General features: G+C 42.5%; 2 long non-coding RNA genes across 4 annotated transcripts; one reads left to right on the top strand and one right to left on the bottom strand.

Moving 5' to 3' along the window:
- The first annotated feature begins 878 nt into the window (after nucleotides 1-878).
- Nucleotides 879-3,992, top strand: LOC115145719 (uncharacterized). 2 transcript variants are annotated; one of them, XR_003866025.2, is made up of 4 exons: nucleotides 879-954; nucleotides 1,574-1,732; nucleotides 2,979-3,105; nucleotides 3,241-3,992. It is a non-coding gene; the product is annotated as an uncharacterized LOC115145719 (long non-coding RNA). The 2 variants fall into 2 exon arrangements; XR_003866024.2 differs by lacking the exons at nucleotides 2,979-3,105; nucleotides 3,241-3,992 and having other exon boundaries at nucleotides 1,574-2,405.
- On the bottom strand, nucleotides 3,915-6,552 carry LOC135561862 (uncharacterized). 2 transcript variants are annotated; one of them, XR_010459705.1, is made up of 3 exons: nucleotides 6,095-6,552; nucleotides 5,756-5,906; nucleotides 3,915-5,609 (listed from the first exon to the last, which is right to left on the bottom strand). It is a non-coding gene; the product is annotated as an uncharacterized LOC135561862 (long non-coding RNA). The 2 variants fall into 2 exon arrangements; XR_010459704.1 differs by having other exon boundaries at nucleotides 5,756-6,552.
- Nucleotides 6,553-8,255: the final 1,703 nt, after the last annotated feature.

The raw sequence follows: 8,255 nt of genomic DNA, 5'->3' as shown, positions 1-8,255 counted from the left end.
CAAATCACGACCTTTTATGTGCAGTATCTTTGAATCTGAGAAGACTTGCTTAGAAAGAACAGTGTGTTAGTCAGAATATAACAATTATATAATGACTTTATTCCATCTAGGTTTACATCACCACAGTAACGTAAATATTCAACTGCCTAGGTTTACTGTCTCTCTAAAAACAGGGTTAATGAGGGGTATGTGGTTAATTACCCTCTTAAACAGACATTAAAATGCTGAACACTCTGACACCGTTTGTGGAGACCAGTCATTCTGGAATATCAAGTACAGGTGCACTTTAGTTCATGTTTAATATTTCAACCCAATCATCACAAGACCTGAAGCCTTCAAGCCATTTACTGTAAACAGCTTGAGGTCAATGACTGTTTGTAAATGTCCCAAACCACAGATGATACATAAGCCTTTGAGCAGAAACAGTTACGATGTCCTCCAGCGATTTAAAAAAAAACACATTTCCTGTTGAAAAACGATGTTCAAAGTATAAATACAGTAAAGCACACACACACTAAAGGGTAAAACATATATATAGCAAAATAGTGTTTTATAGACAACTGCTCAATAGTTGGCCTGATGGTCAAATGTGATGTCATTAGCCTCCCCTTTGCTTGAGGAGCAAGATTTGTAAGCATCATTTATTTTTCAGAATGATTACAAATCCTTTTACGAGTATGAATATTCTGCTGTGAATCAAAAATACACACGTACTGTTACTGTTGACACGCTAAAGAGATTTGTAAATTTGAAGAAAGAGATTTCGCAAGTAAAAATTCGATTTCTGCAGCTCTGGGGACAGGACCTTTTACTCCTGACCAATCAGTTCCCTTTGCCAAAACCACAGCCGCCTAACCATTGGCTGGATTGTTCCATCAATCAAATCTCAGGAAATAGCTACCCACTTGAACAAGAGAGGATGAAGTAAATAAAACCAAAATGATCTATTTGAAGGTAATAGTTTATATGTGTACATCGATTTTTTTGTTGTTGCTGTGAAAAGGCATGACAGTTTGCTTATCATGTGAAATAAAATGGTACATTTCAGACGAACTCCAGACTAGCCATTGCATTGACAGCCGCTAGGGTTAGTTATCTGGCTTCTGACGTTCATCCTAGCTTTACTATGGCAAACTTTATCATGCAGCTTTAAATGCGAGGGGAAACCGAATATATTTGCTAGTTAACCAGCTGATTGGTAAAGTTGATATACATGCCATTACTTACTTAACTAGCTATCGAGTTAAATTGAAAGTACTGGGGGGAAGCTAGCTAACTCCTACCATCATCAATGAAGTGTAGCTAATGTTAGCCAGATTTCTAGAAAATAAAAACGATATTTGCTAGCTATATTTTAAAGACGTTACTTTTGAATACAAACTACTTCATTCCACTGCCTGTTTATTGATTGATTGGTGACTGAAAAAATGCCCCTCCCAATTTCACTGCAAATAGACTAGTCGGCTGTATTGGTTGGGTATCATTTGGCTGGTGTGAACATTACATGAGTGTTTAATTAGCCAATTTACTGACTGGGCTTATTGTTTTTCATGTTTTTGTTATTGCATTTCAGGTGGAGCGGGAGTAAGACCACTAGAAAGCAGCATGCTGCCAGACCACCACAGGACCCTAGAGATATTACAGTCTGCTTATGAACCAGATATTGAATTTGAATTGTGTTGGGCTGTCCGTCAGAAAAGTTCCAAAGACTATCCATCAACCAATTACAAACGTAAAACAGCATTTTACCCCACCAAACAGATAAGCGTTTCATGTATTTAGGTTTGAAGGTAGCCTTACTCTGTGGTTCAAGTTGTATCTTCATGTCTGTAACTTCACTCTCACTCCGTCTGACCCCTAAGCCCTCATGCCTGACCTCCCATTGGCCCAGGGCCTCTGGCAAAACCCTCTAATCAGTCTCTCTGACAGGGAGTTTACTCCAGGAGTTGACAGGTTTATGGTGCATAAGGTATCTATGTGTATGCATGCATGCATGACTTACATGGAGTGCTCCATGTTCCTGCTGGTTGCAGGGAAATGGCATGCCTTGGAGTATGGTTGTATCCATCTCCACCAGGCTCCTGGAAATCATATGACAAACCTGCATAGATTAACAAAATAAAATGGCAACTGTATTTATGCAGTTGAAGTCAGGAAAGCCATAGGTTCTTTACACAGGAGTGTACAGGTTTTTGTTACAGCACTTCACTAACACCTCATTCAACTAATTGTGGTCTAAATTGAACAAACACTTGTACACAGTTCAGTCACCTGGCCCAGAAATCACCCACGTCTGTATTATTGAATGAGCATCCCAAGTTACAAGTTTAGCTACAATTCTGCATGATGTAACCATAGATAGGTTATTCTCTATCTAACCATGTGAATAAACCCCCTAAACAAGATGATTATCCTGGTGGTTAGGAGTTTCCCAAGTTCTTGACATTTGTCTGGGTGTTAGGGATGTGCTTCAACCTGAGGAAAATGGCAGAGGGGGAAGACATTAACCCCAATGCTTACATTTCAGTGCTGGTTCAAGTTGCTGAGAACCACATGTACCTTGAGTTTTTCAGTCACCAAATAATCAATGAATAAGCAGTGAGGTAGTTTGACAAGTGTTCAAAGTCAGTAACAAGTCTTTAAAATATAGCTAGCATGTTGGCAAGTACCTGGCCAGTAATCTTCACCTGTCGACGGCAACAGCTTTCACAGGCTCATCATACTGTAAAAATAACCCAATTATGAAACATTTGATTTAAACTGACATTATTTGTTGCATATAATGTCTAGGACATAACCTAGCCTGGTGGATCCAGCCTGATCTTTTTTTACCATTCTATTTCACTTCACGTTTGATGATATCTGCATTGAAGTAGAAAGGTGAACGAAGCGATCCGGTTGGTTCCACTAGGACCAGGCTATTTAGAACCACCATTGATAATGTAATCAGTGCTCTGTGTGTGTGTGTGACCCACCAGTACCTTTGAGGGGCCAGGAGCTGCTCTATGCTGCTATGCCCATCAATTGAGCTGTAGAAAAAAACTCACCTCCAGCCTCACCTTTTGCCTGCTCACCAACAGTTGTCAATAGGGAGAACAGAATTAGGTAGGTTTAGTCTGACTTGTTCAAACTTCAACGTAGTACCCGTTTGTGTATCAGATATTATCTATCCTTGTAACGGCCAGTGGTAATAGAACAGTGACTATGTATGTATGTATGTATGTATGTATGTGTTCATAGAAACATGTATGGAGGCAGCACATGGAGACTTGCAAGATGATGTGAAGTCCAGACTGACAGGCGGGCTTGATACGGATGTCTCCGAATGGAGAAAGACCTGGCACTCGGCAGTAACATTTTACAAGACAACTTTTACCATTTAATTCAATAAAAAAATAAAGGATCAGACTAGATGTGGGGGGAGAAACCCTGTGTTTTCTGCACCAGGATCCGGGAACTGCTGTTGTGAACAGGACACCACACAGGAATTATTATATATTATAATATTATGTGAAGTGTTGTTTATTCTACATGGACCTGTGACTACATCTGAAAGTTAGCAAAACACTTAGTTCAGAATATATACATAAATTTAGCAATTACATTAATCTCATGTTACTCTTCAGGCTGCTGATCTATTCAAAGCTTCTCTATATCTGCCTGTAGTTATTGAGCTCAACTCTGCAGGAGGTTTGTTTGTTGTAACTGAGTGGGGGGAAACAGTTGTGGGCAAGGTTCTGACAGATGGGTGTGTTTTGGTGGTGGCAAGGACAAACAAACACCCGCATCAAACCACACCCCCAAGCCAACTCAGGTTTGGCTTCTGTCATGGCCACCAGCATTTCTTGAGGAGCAAGCCAAAAAACAAGGCCAAATCAGCAGGTGCAATTCTCCTTTAAAATCATCACACAATCTCAGTGCATACAGTTGATTTTATTAAAACACTATGTATAAAAAAATACATGTAAAAAATGTCTACCAATCGATTGTCAAAAGAACAGACGACTCTCGGTCAACTAACTTTTCTTTCTTTTTTGTCGGGGACAGCCCTAAACTTTATAAACTGCAATCATTTTCTCATTACAATTGTCTTGGGGGAAAAAATGAAGTACGGTAGTTAAATGGAAGTAATATACATCATATAGCCTACACAATATGTAACAGACTTTTTAGGCTTAAATATGCCTTATATATCACAATGTCTGGATGCAATATTCTACCCAAGAATATTCAACACTGAAATCTCACTCTCGTCATTCCAAATGCATCTGTGGATCTTTTCTGCGGACAATACTGAAAATGTATCTTTGTCTTTAATGCAGGGTTTGATCTAAAATGTCAGAAGTTATTTAGTGGAATGTTTTTTCTGCTGGTGTATCCTGAGGTATCTCCTATCTGAGAACCTCTTCCCACTTTGCTTAGGAGGTGAACAGCCTTTCACCCATGTGGACCTGAAGGTGCATCTTTAGGTAGTTCTGATGGGAAAACCTTTCTTACACTCAGGGCAGCTTTAATATTTCTCCCCTGTGTGGACCCTCCGGTGCCTCTTCATGCTGGACGAGTGGGAGAAGCGCATATGACACTGGGTACAGCTGAAGGGTTTCTCCCCTGTGTGGACCCTCTGGTGCCTCTTCAGATTGCCAGCCTCAGCAAAACGCATGTGACACTGGGAACAGCTGAAGGGTTTCACCCCTGTGAGGACCCTTTGGTGGATCTCCACCTTCTGGAGGCAGCCAAAGCCTTTGTTACAGAACATGCAGAGGAACCGTTTCTCTTTACTATTGCCTGATGTTGCTCCCCCTCCCCTCCCCTTGGCCCTTTGAGTTCAATACCTGATCCAAAAGGACGCAGCCCTGTGAATCGGAAGGCCCCATCAACGTGGACACTGGGTCACGATCCCTGAGCGTGTGTAAAGGGGAGTGGGCCGCAACATTCGGATTTGTCTCTAAGCTTTCCCTGTAATCTAAGAAATCTCTGCCTTGTGAGTGTCCTTCCCCTAAGTGAGTCTTGTCTGCGTTCAAGGTCAGAGGAGAGTCTCCCTCCACTTTGACTTCATCTATGACTATAACCTCCCCTTTCTTATCTAGGGACCTTTCAGAGTATACACTACTAGTATAATGGTTCCAGTCCCCCTCTTGACAGATCAGCCTGTGTGTCTAAACCCATTGACATGTTGTCAGGGTCCATCTCTGTAGCGTAAGGACAAGACGGAACATCAACACCAGGGTCTAACGTGTCACCATCACCGCCTCCACAGGAATGAACCATCCTCTTGCTCTGGTGAAATACTGGCAAGTACTCTGAACAGGGAGAAGGACAGCCCAATGGCCCCAGCCCAAATCTCTCTGGGTCTGAGCTGTGGTCAGATCCTGTGTGTAAGAACCTGTGTGTTGCAGTTAACGTCTCCGTGTCTGTCTCTGACTTGAGGACGGCGTTCCACTGACCTCCGTGATGCTGGGTCGGGTTATGGATGGTGCTGGGGTGGAGGTGGGATCCTCCATGGCTTCAGGGGGCACTCCAGTCTGGATGTCTCCCATGTGCTGTGGTTCCTTCTCTCCTTTAGTCCTCTCCTGCTTGACCCCAGGACCTGCAGCCTCTGCATCTGCAGACTGACAAGAAGAGAAGAGGTTATTATCGGTGTCGTAAGGAAGTCTCACTAGCTCCCCTATGGCAGATAAATGACAATGTAATCAAGTGAATAACTGAGGGGGAGCCTTAGTAACGTTAATATTTTATGCAACACTATTACACTAACCTCTATCATGATAACATGCTGGGTTGAGGTTCCGTTCCCCTCATCAAGAGTGATTGGTTGGTTCTCTCCATCTATTGTGTCCTGTTGGCTTCACAAAGCTCCTGTGGCTTCCAGTGAGATGTCACTGGATGTTCACTGTAAAGTCTACAGCCTGTTGTATTCGGTGCATGTGACATGAGTTGATTTGCATCATTGTTTTCAATGAGTTAGTCATAGGACATGTAGTACATCAAGAATATGATGATGTATTTGTGCAAGATAGCTAAGTAATCAGGGGAACTATTTCATACAATCCAAAAACTGACGAAGTGTTTAACCCAATGTGGTTAAAAACTGTACCTCTTGCCATTCCTCTGTATCGGTCGAAGATCTTGACACTACTGGGACGAATGGTGAGGACGCGCTCCCGTGACACCTTCAGTTCCAGTAGCTGTAGTTTCCTCCGCAATGCCCTGTTTTCTTTTTGTCTTTGAGTTATTTCCAGACGAAACACTGCATAGTCGTCGTCTACGAGTGTACATATCTCTGCCACGGCTGCATTCGCTAGCACCTCCATAATGGAGGCTATTTGAGTGTGAAAAACCACACAATTGGCCATTGTTAGTTAACGTTACCACCTAGTTAGATCTCATCTATCAACCAAGCCCTGTCTCCAACGCGAATTAACGACTACCTGGGGTAAGCATGTTATGCTTTGCAGTTAAAATTTGTCATATGCTAAGTTGCAGGGTATTAATAAATATCTAAATAACAACAAAAACCCTAACGTCGAAATGTATTGGTCAAGGCTTACTTCCGTTTACTACTTCTTCCATGGTATATTCACTATCACACAATTTAGTGTGCATGTCGCCACCTACTGTGCGGGATGGAAACAGGATATATTCATAAACGACCCCGCCCCCAAATAATAATAATACTTTTCTGTAAAAAAGCAAACATATCTGATCCCGACACAGGCTCAAGATGATCAGTTGTCCAAACTACTTTTCTGCCACAGCCACAATAATGTCCAGTTTCTTTGACACTTGAGCCGCACAGTTTATAACTGTGGCAATGAACGCCACAAAATCTACCTTAACACCAGGGTATATTTTGACTGGCTGCAATATCCATATCGTCGGTGGGCGTCACTTGTTTTCTCACCTCTTTAAAATGGCATAGGAAGTTTGATTGACCTTTAACTTGTGACACCTCAATCCCCTTCACACTTACAGGGCACTCCAGGAACTTGGGATCATGATCCCCACCACAATTGCAACACCGTCGTTCTTCTAAATCAAATCAACATTTTCTTTGTCATATGCACTGAAATGCTTGCTTATGAGCCCTTCCCAAGAATGTAGTTATTTTTTTATAAATATAGTAACACAAGAGGAATAAAATACACAAGAAAGAAGCTATAACAGAGGGAACCAGATCAATATGCAAGGGTACAATGTTTTATTTTATTTGTTTAACCTTTATTTAACTAGGCAAGTCACTGCGAGGCAGCGTCTTGGACCGCTTCGAGGCAGCGCCTTGGACCGCTTCGAGGCAGCGCCTTGGACCGCTTTGAGGCAGCGCCTTGGACCGCTTCGAGGCAGCGCCTTGGACCGCTTCGAGGCAGCGCCTTGAACCGCTTCGAGGCAGCGCCTTGGACCGCTTCGAGGCAGCGCCTTGGACCGCTTCGAGGCAGCGCCTTGGACCGCTTCGAGGCAGCGCCGTGGACCGCCCCTCAAGGAACCCATGTATTTAAAGGAGATACACTACCGTTCAAAAGTTTGGGGTCACTTAGAAATGTCTTTGTTTTCCATTTATACATACATGAAATTAGTTGCAAAATGAATAAGGAATATAGTCAAGACATTGACAAGGTCATAAATAATTATTTTTTATTTAAATAATTGTGTCCTTCAGACTTTGCTTTCGTCAAAGAATCCTCCATTTGCAGCAATTACAGCCTTGCAGACCTTTGGCATTCTAGTTGTCAATTTGTTGAGGTAATCTGAAGAGATTTCACCCCATGTTTATTGAAGCACCTCCCACAAGTTGGTTTGGCTTGATGGACACTTCTTACGTACCATACGGTCAAGCTGCTCCCACAACAGCTCAATAGGGTTGAGATCCAGTGACTGTGCTGGCCACTCCATTATAGACAGAATACCAGCGGACTGCTTCTTCCCTAAATAATATTGCATAGTTTGGAGCTGTGCTTTGGGTCATTGTCCTGTTGTAGGAGGAAATTGGCTCCAATTAAGCACCATCCACAGGGTATGGCATGGTGTTGCAAAATGGAGTGATGTATCTTGAAGAAGGAAGTCTCTTTTACCCTGTACAAATCTCCCACTTCACCACCAAAGCACCTCCAGACCATATTGCCTCCACCATGCTTGACAGATGGCGTCAAGCACTCCTCCAGCATATTTTCATTTATTCTGTGTGTCACAAATGTTCTTTATGTCTGTCCATAACACCTTTTTCCCAATCTTCCTCTGTCCAGTGTCTGTGTTCTTTTGCC

The sequence above is a fragment of the Oncorhynchus nerka genome, linkage group LG18 (assembly GCF_034236695.1).
Source record: "Oncorhynchus nerka isolate Pitt River linkage group LG18, Oner_Uvic_2.0, whole genome shotgun sequence".
Taxonomy (NCBI): Eukaryota; Metazoa; Chordata; class Actinopteri; order Salmoniformes; family Salmonidae; genus Oncorhynchus; species Oncorhynchus nerka.
This window is presented reverse-complemented; position numbering and strand designations above follow the sequence as displayed.